At 51.4% G+C, this 12,890-nt stretch overlaps 1 protein-coding gene across 1 annotated transcript in view; it reads right to left on the bottom strand.

Annotated features, from left to right (window-relative positions):
* Positions 1-12,526, bottom strand: part of TRAF5 (TNF receptor-associated factor 5) — a 60,539-nt gene extending 48,013 nt beyond the window's left edge. Inside the window, exon 1 of the mRNA XM_012638330.1 lies at positions 12,483-12,526. The gene's annotated coding sequence lies outside the window, so the exon portion shown is untranslated. The remainder of the gene's footprint in view (positions 1-12,482) is intronic.
* Between the last annotated feature and the right edge of the window lie 364 nt (positions 12,527-12,890).

The raw sequence follows: 12,890 nt of genomic DNA on the forward strand, positions 1-12,890 counted from the left end.
GCTGGGATTCCTCCCTGCCACTCCACGGCCCACCAGCAGGCAGTGGTTACCACCACGGACCCTGGAGGAGACCTGCCAGGATTCCAGTCCTAGCCCTACCCCTTCACAGCCATGTGGCCTCAGGCAAATTACTTAGTGTCTATGCTTCTTAGTTTCTTTACCCATAAAATGGTGATAATGATGATAGTAGTTACCTCATAGAACTTCTGCAGATTAAATAAGTTATTAATAATACTATACATCAAGGGTTGGCTGGCCCACCACTTGTTTTTATAAATAAAGTTTTATTGGAACACACCACGTTCATCTGTTTACATATCATCTATAATTGTTTACGTGCTACACAGCAAACTTGAGTAGTTGCCACACAGGCCACATGGCCCGCAAGCCTAAAATACAGCGTTACTATCTGGTTCTTTACAGAAAAAGTTTGCTGACCCTGCTATACACGAAGAACTTATAATGGTGGTAAACAGGAAGTGCTGTAAGGGCCATTACTAAGCATTGGACCCCGAGCCCCTCCATCAACACCCCCCACTCTGAGGATAACCTGACTGCCTGAAGTGCCAGGCACTGCATCGGGCTGTGGGCACAGGGGTGAACAGGACAGACGGTCCACGCTTGCAACCTAATGGAGGACACAAGGGACTAAACAAAGGTGGCAATACATACTGTGATAAGCTCTTTGAGGAAAATAAGCAGGATGTTGAGACAGAGAGAAACAGGGGCAGTCACTTTAGCCTGAGGGCCTCAGGGAGGAGGTGGTAATTAAACAGCAGCCACCTGAAGGGTGAACTGAAGCCAGGTGAGGAGCCGCAGGGAGGGCAAGATGAGTTCTGAGAAAGGGCTCGCCATGTCTGAGAAACAGAAAGAAGGCCAGTGCTGCCTGAGCCCCACGGATGAGGGAAAGCGTGACAGGAGATAAGGCAGGAGCCAGGGCACAGGGGCCTGGTGGCCCACAGCAAGGAGTTCAGCTTTATTGTAAGAGCAGGGCAGCGGGGAAGTGCACGAGTGTCTGAAGCAGCCAGGCAGTACGTGCTTTGCTATGGGAGACGACCGCTCCGGATGCTGAGCGGAGAACGGACCGTGCAGGGTCAGGGAGCAGCAGAGAAAGCAGTCAGGCGGCTGCTGCACATCTGGAGATGCCGCGGTAGCTCCGGGAGAGGCCATGCAGGCGGCGGTGGCGGGGAAACGGAGAGAATGGGGGTCGCGGGGATAATTTAGGATGTATTTTCAGGGCAGAATCAAGAGGATTTGGTGACTGAACGTGAGGCTTGAAGGCGTGGGAAGAGTCAGGCTGACTCTCAGGATTTGGGCCTCGGCACCTAGGCAGAGGTGGTGCCGTTCAACAGACAGGGAAGAGTGAGGGTGAAGGGAGGGAAGTGCACTGCGTGGGACCATGGGGAGAAGCCTCATCCCTCTTCCTGAAGACACGCCTTCAAGTGAGAACACAGCTCCCTTGGCCCCTGGAGACGGGCCCAGGCAAAGTAGTCCCATTTCCTTCCTGTGCTCTTTGGGTGCTTTGTTTCCTCACCCACCTGTTTGCTGTGAATGGCCTTTGCCTTCCTGTACCCCCATCTCCTGTCTGGGCCCAGAAAGGAATGTGACCGGCAGATGTGGTCCTGTGGGCCCGCCCCTCCCTGTGGTCAGTCTGCCGGTGACGCTCGGCTCAGAGCCATGGCCGGGCGGCCCAGCACACTGCTGACCCACATCCACTCGTACTCACCACGCTGGATGCACTTCCATGGTTTTCCCAGGTACGTACATGGAGCTTTATCCTTAGACACCTGCTGCCCCCATCTGCACCAGACGGTGCTGCTCCTCTCACCCGGGACCCTTAACGATGCCAACTGCTTTCCTTCTACCCAGAGCTGCCTTTCTGTTGCCGTTTTTCTCATTTCTCTAATATTACCTCCAAACACATAAGTCTCCTTACTACATCCAATGCATCTGAATTCATGGTTACACCTATCTCCCACTAAACATTTATTCATTCAATCACTTTTTGTAAATCATTTCCTTGCCAAGGACCCACCATAGGCAGACACGGACAGGAAATAAAAAATGCAGCATGATGGGCCCAGATGCCCCAACCCCTGGAGCTCTGGCCCACTGCCCTCCTCAGCCCAGCAACACCCCACCAGCCACTTTCTCCCCCTCCTCTCCCTCCCATTCCTGGCTCCAGAGCAGCACCCGATGGAAACACACCTTCCAGATGGCGCCCGTAGACCTGTGTCCCTCATGAGATGCTATCAGCACCCCCCTGCAGCCTTTCCTACCTTCCCGAGCTCATGTGTACTCTACCTGGAATGAACCGGGGGGAATGAAGCATCTGGGCATTAGGGGTGTGTGTCTGTGAGGCCCTGTGTAGTCTGGAAAAACATATTATGTTGGTTTGATGATCTAAATTGTAATCACATCATCGCATTTGCTGATTGGTCTCTCCTAAATTGCTGCCCTCCTGCCCTTTATGTGACATTTGGTGCTTCCTTCTTGAAACTCCCTGATCCCTTAGCCCTCGGGTTGGTTCTCCCCCCAGCCATGACCACACCGCTAAAAGGCTCCTGATCAGCACCCCACTCTTATGGGGCTCCCTGAGGCTGGGTCAAGCCTCCGCCCGTTGTTCTTGACACAGCTCCCACTTCTTCTTGTGTGAAAGGCCCCCTCCTCCCCAGCCGACTGTATTTCTGAATAGGGGTGGGTTTGCCCACTTCATTGAGTTATGGGGCTGTCATCTCAGACTCACAGTTCTCTCTCCCTTCTCCTTCCTGACCATCCTATTTGCTCACATAGGCAGGCATAAAGAGCACACACTCGAAAATGGAACAAGACTCCAGTGGCCCCTGGAGCAGGGGGACAAGGGAGCCTGGATACACAGCCAACAGATGACAGTTTAGATTTAGCTTGGAATTCAAAAGCACTTTCACGTGAGGACTGGTCCCCGTCTTCACCCAGCCCACCCTCCACGGCCTAAGAATGCTCTGAGGAAAGAGAAGAAACCTGAGACCACCCTAGGCAGGCTACAGAACAGATATGCCAATGAGTAGTCAGGAACTTTGGCCTGACTTTTTGGTGACTTTGAGCTACCAAAGGTCAACATCATTCTATCTGTGCCCCGTCTTCCCACAAATGCTCATCCTAACAGCTGCCTTTGTGTTAGCTTTATATCCCCAAAGCTGACTGCAGGCGTGTGATGTACCAACAACCGCCGCCTGCCCAGAGCTGGGAGAGTCTGCGGCTGGGGAGTGTTTTGTAAGAGGCAGACAGGGCAATCCCCTCCTCACTGGCAGCGAGGCCAGACCTGGCCCAGGTCCAGGGAGGAGGCAGACAGGACCAGAGGCAGCCCTCTCATGCCAGCCTCGAGGGGAGAGACCTCCTGGGGTCCACTACCCCAGGCACACCCCAGATGCCCAACCTACACGTGGGCGGCATCCTAGAGTCCAGCTCGAAGAATGCAGCCCCTTGGGACAACACTTGACATCAGGCTGTTGAGACGGATGGGCTTGATGGGGACGACAGAAAAGGGAGAGCAGGTGGGGAGCAGAGGAGACCCGAGAGAAGCAGACAGAATGTGGGGAGTGGCTCCCCAGCCCACAACGGAGCCAGCCAGCCCTGCAAGGGCTTACGGGATCAGCTAGCCAAGGGTTTCACATTTTTTTTAAAAACACTGAAACCCATCAAACCAAATTTTACGCAAAAACATCAATAAATAAAAGAGCACACAGAACTATTCTGACTGAAGCGGCCTGTTGGGTTTGTTCCAATCTCCACTGCTCTGGCAGTTCTTCTGATTAACCCTGGGGGGGGCCACAATTTGATTTTTCAAGATGATGATGATACCGACACATACTCGTACTTCCCAGCTTGTACTTTTACATCCAGTAGCACACCCAGTCCCCACACTAACCCTGTACCCTGGTCATATTTGTGACGAAGTGTATGAGGCCTCAAGATGTTAAACAACTTGTCCCAAATCATACAGTTCGTACATGGTGCAGCAAGGATTTGAATACAGACTTTCTGACTCTGTGCTCTGTGTCCTGGCTGGGAGAAACTGTACCACATCCCAGCCAACACCAAAGGGGAAGTCTTTTTGTTGTTGTTGTTGTTTGTTTTTAAGACATTTAAGTGCTTAACCAAAGGGGAAGTATTTTTTCTTTTTTTTTTTTTTTTGAGACAGTCTCGCTCTACTGCGGGGGCAAGTACCATGATGTCAGCCTGGCTCACAGCAACGTCAAACTCCTGGGCTCAAGCGATCCTCCTGCCTCAGCCTCCTGAATAGCTGGAACTACAGGCGCACATCACCATGCCCAGCTAACTTTTTCTATTTTTAGTGGAGACAGGGTTTCGCTCTTGCTCAGGCTGGTCTCAAACTCCTGACCTCAAGCCTTGGCCTCCCAGAGTGCAAGGATTACAGGCGTGAGCCACCGCGCCGGGCCCAAAGGGGAAGTCTTTTTTTTTTTTTTTGAGACAGAGTCTCACTCTGTTGCCCGGGCTAGAGTGAGTGCCATGGCGTCATCCTAGCTCATAGCAACCTCACACTCCTGGGCTCAAGCGATCCTACTGCCTCAACCTCCCGAGTAGCTGGGACTACAGGCATGTGCCACCATGCCCGGCTAATTTTTTCTATATATTTTCAGTTGTCCGATTAATTTCTTTCTCTTTTTAGTAGAGACGGGGTCTCGTTCTTGCTCAGGCTGGTCTCGAACTCCTGAGCTCAAATGATCCACCCACCTCGGCCTCCCAGAGTGCTAGGATTACAGGCGTGAGCCACCGCGCCCGGCCCCAAAGGGGAAGTCTTGATGAGAGGCAGTACAGCCTAACGGTTACAGACCAGCTTTGGTGCCAACATGCTAGGGCTCAATTCCTGCTGCCATTTACTGACCTATGTCACCTCTTCCTCATCTAGAAGATGGGACAATGATAGTACCTGCCTCAAAGACTGAGAGTTAAGATTAAATGCATTAATCCACATAACTTACTAGCACACAGTACCTAGCACATAAACAAGTACTTAATAACTCTGCAAGTCTACCCTTCCCTCCTAGGCAGATTTATTCAGTGCCTGTTGCATGCAGAGGCCTGTGCCTTATTCTATTATGGGAGGGGGGTGGGGCAGATTATCAGACAGCTCCCATCCCCAGGGAGTTTTAGGTCCAGGTGGAGATCATGTCTATGCACAAACCTACAGCAGCAGTTCTCTGAGCAACCAGGTCCTCAGACGCTCTCCTAGGAATCCACCCTGGAGCATGACAGAAATGCTGGCTTGGACACTGTACCCTAGAGGAACAGATCTCTGTTTGGGTTGTCTATTTGTTACAATAGTTTAGCCTACTCTAATTAATATACTTCAGCATGAGGATCTCTCAGTAGCAACTAGAAGTCTGATTTTTCAGAAAGTTCCCAGGCTAGATTCTATAGCCTGTGACAGTGTGAGAAGCATCAACTGGTCACCATCTCCTATCTCGTGGACCTCCAGGCTGGAGCTGGACCTCCTCCCTCTTCTACCTACACTCACTCTCTTGGGGAGCTCATCCCGGCTCCTGGCCTAACATCCATCTATGGCTGACAATACCCTGATTTCTACCTGCACTCTGGACCCCTCCCCTGGACTCCAAACTCACTCCAACCGCTTAGTCCGTACCTCCCCATCTCAGAGGCATTGCAACCTTAACCCATCCGATCCCCACCCCAGCCTGCTCCTCCCACGGCCTTCTTCCCTCTCAGTGAAACGGCACCACCAATTCCCCTGCTGCCTGGACCAAGAGCTTTGGCATCGCCCTCGACTCCTCACCTACTCTCCTTCTCATAGCACCAGATCCTATCGGCTCTTCCTCCCAGCCTGTCCCCAGCCTACCTACCTCTCACCATGGTCAGCATGACCGCCGGGTCTAAGCTGCCACCGTCTCCCCAGTGGCCACAGCGTTAGCTCCCCAGCGGGTCTCGCTCTGCCTTGCTCCTTTATGGCCCATCCACAACCCAGCAGCCCGTGACCCTTTTATAAACAGAAGCCAGATCTGCGCTCCTTTGCTCCAGGGCCCCAACACACACAAGGCAGAAGCCGGAGTCCGTGGGAGTCAGGGCCCCGTGCGATGTGGCCCTCGCTTCCCTCTGTCCTCATTTCCTGGTGCTTTCCCCCTTGTCCCCTCCCTCCGGCCACACTAGCTTTGCTTTTTCTTGAACAGCAGAAGAGCCTTCTGCTTGCTATTCCCCCTGCCTATAATACTCTTCACCCTGATACCTGAAGGGCTTGCTCCTTCACTTCAGGTATCTACTCAAATGTTACCTCCCCAGTGAGGCCTTCACTGACCCCCCCCCAGGTGGAAACCCACTACCCCCAGCACCCGCAACCCCTGCTGCATTTTTCTCCAAAGCACTTATTACCATCTAACACAGTATACGTTTATGTCTTTACTCTCTGTCTCCTCCTACCAGAATATAAGCTCCATGAGGGCAGGGATTGTTTCTTTTGTTTACTGAGGTCCCAACACTTAGAACAGCGCCATGATAGGAGCTCAATAACTTATCGAAAGACTGAACAGCTGCCTTGGTGGTATCCTACAGAAAGCAGGACAGCCTCTCTCCCACTCGTGCATAAATGTTTCACTTCGCCTGTTTGTAAATCCAGAAACTTTCCCAGTCACAGCTAGAGAGGGCGAGGCTGGCTAATGATGGCTGATTAGGGGTGGGTGGGGGACGGGGACTGGGTGGGACAGTCAGCGTGAAAAGGGAGGGGAAATCTAGCCCTATGGGCTGGAAGAGCGAGGCATGAGCAGTGCTTCACTGAAGCCCCTGGTGAGGGGCCAAGTGGGGAGCTTCGGCCTAATAGCACCAGGTACCTGGGAAAGGGGGTTAAGGGCTGAGAAGGATGCAGAAAGGTAGACAGGCCAACAGTTCAATTCTATAAACATTTCTGGGGCCCTCACCCAGGTGCCAGGCATTGCGCAAGCTGCCAAGATCTAAAATCCCATTTGCCAGGTAACGCAGTGCAAGGCCAGCTTTTCCCTTTCAGCTCACTCTTGTTTTCAATGTTTATTTCAAGCCTTTCTCTTTACAAACCTTGACCACTCCCCCTAGTCTCGCCAGGAAACTCCACTCCTTACTGCACAGAAAAAAAATAGAAGTCATCAGACCAGAACGACCTCCACTTCCTGCAGCCAGACTTGCAAATCTCCTTGCACAGGGCCCCTAATCTGCCTTTTCCCCCCTGGGGTGGCAAGAGAAGTGACCCTCTGAGTTGGGCCAGTCCCCCCAGCTGTCGTCCACCTGTCCTGGGCTCCTGCCTCCTCAGGGATCTTTTGATGCCGGGTCTCACCCACCTGCGCCTGCTTTCTCATCAACCTCGCCCTTTCAGCTGGCTCCTGCCCATCAGCCTTCTAACAGCCGCAAGTCTCGCCTAAGAAAAAAAAAAAAAAACCAAAATTCTCACTCTCAGATTTCCCTAAAATTCATGCTCTCTTTTCTCTTGCAGCCAAGCTTCTTGACTCACCCTCACCTCGATCTCCACTGGCCTCTCCTCCACCCAACGCTCAGCCGCTCCAGCCAGTTACACCCTCACCAACCCCTCAAACTGCCCTCACCAAGGTCACCAGAGACTTCTGGGTCACTGGTGCAATGGTCAATCTTCAACCTTCACCTTATCTGACATCTCAGCAACCGCCCACTCTCCATACCCAACACCCACACTCTAAAACACTTTCCCTTCAGCTTCCCTGAAACCACATGTGCTGGTATCCAAGACCACATAAAAACAAACAACTCCTAGTTGTCACTCTCTCTCCAGCGCAGACATCACCTCTGCATAGAGACCCATCGATGCTACTGCCTACCTAGCACCGCCTTTGGAATGCCTCACAGGTGCTCCAAAGCCAACTCGTCCCAAACTGAACCCACTCCCCTCTCCCAAGAGCTCTCTCTCCAGAGCTCCCTCTACGTAAAGACTCATTCTCCACCTTGCTGCTGTGGCCAGACAACTAGCATCACTCCTGGCAATGCCTTCTCTGCACCCCCCGCATCCAATTAGTTACTGAAGCCTCCTGAATGTGCCTCATAAATACACTCAGCCTACTTCACTCCCACGATCAACCCCTGATTCAAGCCACCATCCCGTTCTCTCTCCTGTAACTGGTCCTCCCTCACCTACTCTTGCCACTCCAAAGCATTCTTCACACAGCAGCCTGATTGAGCTTTTGAAAAAGCCAAGCTGGTGTGACTCTCAAAACCTTTTCAAAGTCTCCCATTACTCTTAAGGTTCCCGATCCCTAACACAACCTACAGTGCCCCTGCCCACATCTCTGAGGTCACCTGGGAGCTCCCTCCCTCCCCACCCCTTATTCCCCAGCCTCCCTGGTCTGCACGCTGTTCCTCATATGAACAGAGAACCTTCCCTCCTTACAGCCTTCATCCAAAGGCTGGTGTCCCTTTGCTCAAGCTGTGGTCTCTGCTGCAAACGTCCTCTCCTCCCTCTCTCCCCCACCTCGCTGAGCTAAACGCATCCAAGCCCAGCTGAACATCACATGCAGCTAAGCCTTTGCGTGCCTCTTCTGCCAGGTTAGGTTCCCCCTTCCTTATGACATGCCCTGTAATCACCTACAGCACTTACCAGGAATGTCATTAATTATTTACGTAATTACTGTTCAACATTAGTCTTCCCCAGCACTCAGAAGGCAGCACTGGGGCTGTGTCTATCTTTTTGAAGGTGCTGACACAGGCAAGCACTCAAATATCTGAGTCAATTAACAGCTGCCACCTGGGATGCCTAGAATGTGCCAGATACCATAGCTAGGAACTTCACATGGGTTGTGCCACTTAATCCACACAGCAACCCCATGAGGTATAGGTATTATTCATCTTCCTATTTTACAGATCAGAAACCCAAAGCTCAGGGGGATTACACAGTGTGCACGAGGTACCACAGCTGGTCACTGCCGGGTAGCGATTCAGGCTTGTCTGCTATCAAAGCCACGACATCACACTCACCTCTTACTCTCTGCAGCTCACTCACTTGGACAACGCAGGTGCCCAACCAAGAAAGATGGGCAGAATGACCAACTATATCATCTCCTTTGATCTTCAGTCACTCTTGAGGTCTACAAATAAGAATTACAATTCTCCTTTTCCAAATGAGGAAAATGGGCTGTGAGGGGTTCAAAGGGTCACCCAGCAGTAGGAGGCTGTGCTGGGCTGGAACCCAGGTCTTCTGGCTCCTTGTCTAGGGTGATTTGCTGTACAGTATAACTACAGTTAGGCACTGAGAGGACGGTACAGGTGGCATTATGGAGGAAAGTTGTGCAGAAAGGAGTTAACATAGCAGGCCTGAGACTGCCATCGCTAGAAAGGTCTGCTTGCAAGGATGGCCCCTGGTGGCATCTGGGAACCTGGATATCTGGAGGCTCCCACCACCCCAACTGATAGGAGTGGCCCACTGTGCCCAAACTGTTTGTGCAAACAATGTGGTTCATGCTGAACACCTGTTTTTCTTCTGGAAGTCTGGAATTTTGTTATGTGCTAGACAGAGGTGCCCACACGACCAGCCCTCAATAAAAACCCTGGGCACTGAGTCTCTAATGAGCTTCCCTGATAGACAGCATTTGACGCCTGTTGTCACAATTCACTGTTGCAGAAATTAAGCACATCCTGCATAATTCCCACCGGGAAGTTCCTTCCAAGACTCTAGGAAGTTTGCATTTGGTTTCCCCTGGACTTAACCCTATGCACCTTTCCCTTTGCTAATCTTGCTTTGTATCCTTTTGTTCCAACAAATCGTGGCTGTGAGTATGACTATACGCTGACTCCTATAAGTCTTCCTAGACAATCACGGAACCTGGGGATGGTCTTGGGGTCACAACACAGAAACCTAGTAAGAGATGAATTTTGAATTTGTTTTCAAAAGGGTGACAGGGCATGGATGAGTAGATTAAAACAGGAGGCAATCTAGGAAGGAGAAATGATGTGAGGAAAGGTAGGAATAGATAAGTCAGGTGTCGAAGGCCCTACAGCTGTTTAACAGGCTTGAACAGAGTTGATGGCGAGAAAATTTAACACTGCAGTTATGAGGTGGAAGAGATGGGGGCTAGAGAAGCCCACTTGTTAGAAAGATCCGGTGTAAGTGAAGTGAACCACTTAACGCCACACACAGGGAGCCGTCAGTATCGAGGAAGGACTGAAAGAATTTAGTGTGTGGCTGTCCACGGTTATACGCAGCACTGTGCGTCCCTGAGGAAGTCTGTGGTAATGCTACTGAGAGCTTGAGGCAACATCCCAAATCACTGATTTTTGAAATAAACCACCTTAACATAAGGAAATCGGTCTGCTCCAAAATAATCTATTTCCCGTCCCTTAAGGGTGACTACTCCCTTCTTCCTTCCTCTCTCTGAAACACCTTTGCCCAAGTCCAGTATTCCTTCCCATCCCTCTCATCCATGTCTTACTTCCCAGAAGGGCTTCCTGGAAAACCCCACCCAACTTCTTAGTCACTTCCTTCATTCTGCATCCAGTTAGCAGGCAAGCCTTTGCTTTATGTTAAATTATTTTGCCTTTACCCCAGGGAGGCACGGTAGGTTTTCCCAGGTTGCATCACAGGTATTGGCCCAGCCTCCCCCTCAGAATCCTAACATCATGAAGGTAGAAGAGGGACTTTCACGATTTCTGCTTAGCTTAACCCCACCCATCTGCCTCCTTTCTCCAAGGTCAAGGGCCTCCCGGAAGAACACCTCAGCACACGGCCTGGCTGTTCTAAGCCATTGCCTTGGTAAGGGAGAATGGAAGGGGCTCTGCGTGGTGGCTCTGCATAAAGTCAACCGCATCCTGCTCTGACTTCACCACTGGATCCCACTGAAGTAACTGGTCTACTCCTGGCAGTCAAGCCAGAGCCTGTATTTTGCTTCCCAAATCTGTTTTATTTCTTCTGCTGGATGCCTGTGTTGGGTCCCTGCCAAGCACTACTCTTCCTCCAAAGCTGCAGCCTACTCTGCCCACAAGTCCTTCTAAGGACTAAAATCCTACCCCTGAAATCTGAGCCCTGGGGCACTAGCCCCTGATGCCGCCTGCCCCACTCTGCCCACCAAGGGCTCAAGCCAGCTTACCCACACGATGCCCTGCTCCATCCCAGCTCACCTACCCTGGCCCCTGAGGTCTACCTGGTTTACAGATTGCAAAGTGGCAGCAACAGTTTAAATGATGGTCTACCCCGGCACATGGCAGTTCTTTTGCTTGTTTTTCATTTAAATTTGAAGGCCTTTCGGCTAAGCATGCATTTTCCAGCTCCGCAGAAACCCCACAACTCTCTATTTCTATTAACCACATGGAAGAAGAAAACCAGTTTTACTAATACCTGCCAGACACTAGATTCTGTTTATATACAGGCTCATTTAATCTTTCCAAGAACCCCAAGTGGGAGACATTACTATCTCTGTTCCCCAGTGGGAATATAGACACTTATGGAAGTTGGGCAACTTGCCCAGATCACACAACCACCACCAGCAAGTCATAAACCAGATCTGAACCCAGGCCTGCCAGATTCTGAAATCCGTACTCTTTCCACTATGCCATTAGTGAGAGTAGTAGGTCTTGATTAGGCTATATATTAAGGTGGCCCTTCTGCAGCAGTATGGAAAAGAAAATAGGAAAACGAGTGAATGGATAATTAAGTTTGTCAAGGAAAGAGTCTGTGGCCCTGAACTGGGAATAGACAGTAGACCAGGACTGGCTGGCAGGGATAGGACAAAGGTGACTGAGGAGCAACAGCTGCCATAGTTGGGGAAAGGTGGAGGAAGAGGAGGCTTGGGACAGATGTCTAAAGGGGCTCCAGGCTGGAGTTCAGTGGCACAACCATAGCTCACTGCAGCCTGGAACTCAAGTGATCCTCCCGCCTCAGCCTCCCAAGTAGCTAGGGGTCTCACTATGTTGTTCAGGCTGGTCTCAACTCCTGGCCTCAAGCGATCCTCCTGCCTTAGCCTCCCAAAGTGCTGGGATTACAGTATGAGACATTGCGCCCGGCCTTTCCTTGAAAGTGTTGGTTTAAGCCTTGGGACTGGAAGAGGGCTCGAGGAAGAGGAGCTCAGGGAACAGAATGCTTGCCTGAGGACCCAGGCTTGGCCCCACACTGGCACTTGCAGGGCAGAGGACCAGAAACTCAAGGTCAAGGAGGGGAACGCCAGTGGGGGTCGGGGTGGCAGCCTCAAGGAGATGGGCAACAGCTGCACGTGGGCCGGTGCAGGCCAGTGACCAGGCCCTGGAAACCTCCACAGGCAATCTGAGCAGCACCGCAGATGCACAGTGCTGAGTGAGGAAGACAGCACATGTGCTGGCTACTCTTTCCAGAAGCTTGTTCGTGAAAGAATTGGGAAACATGGAGTCTTCTTGTTTAACAGAAAACTGAGCTTGTTGGAGAGGGAAGGAGTCTGTAGGAGGGAGAGATGGAACCTGCCTCGGGGAGGAGGAGAGAGCCGACTTGGAAGTGTAGGTGGAGACGGTGTTCTCACCTTGGTCTGCAGGAGAGCACTTTCTCCTTGAGAGAAAAAACAGCTGTGGAGGAAATTCCAGGGATGTTCTGAATCGGTGAGGAGGGAAACTGATGGAACCTGCGGTGTCAAGAAATGAGACGGGGATCTGCTGAGAGTGAGACGACAGACACACCCAGGCAGGGTGCACACTGAGCTCTGTCACTGAACGCTGGATGTACAAGGCCTGCACATCAGATGGACACTGTAAAATGAAGTTCAGTACACAGGCCATTTGGATGTGCGCTGCCTTTGCTACACACGGCACAATCTAAACAGGCACCACCACCTGCTGCCAGATATCGATAAACAAAATGTGCTCATCACCGTCACTGTAAACAGACTTTATAGTTCTCCGTAAACAGACTTTATAGTTCTCCGGCCAGGACT

This window comes from Propithecus coquereli, unplaced genomic scaffold (assembly GCF_000956105.1).
Source record: "Propithecus coquereli isolate 6110/MARCELLA unplaced genomic scaffold, Pcoq_1.0 Scaffold129, whole genome shotgun sequence".
Taxonomy (NCBI): domain Eukaryota; kingdom Metazoa; phylum Chordata; class Mammalia; order Primates; family Indriidae; genus Propithecus; species Propithecus coquereli.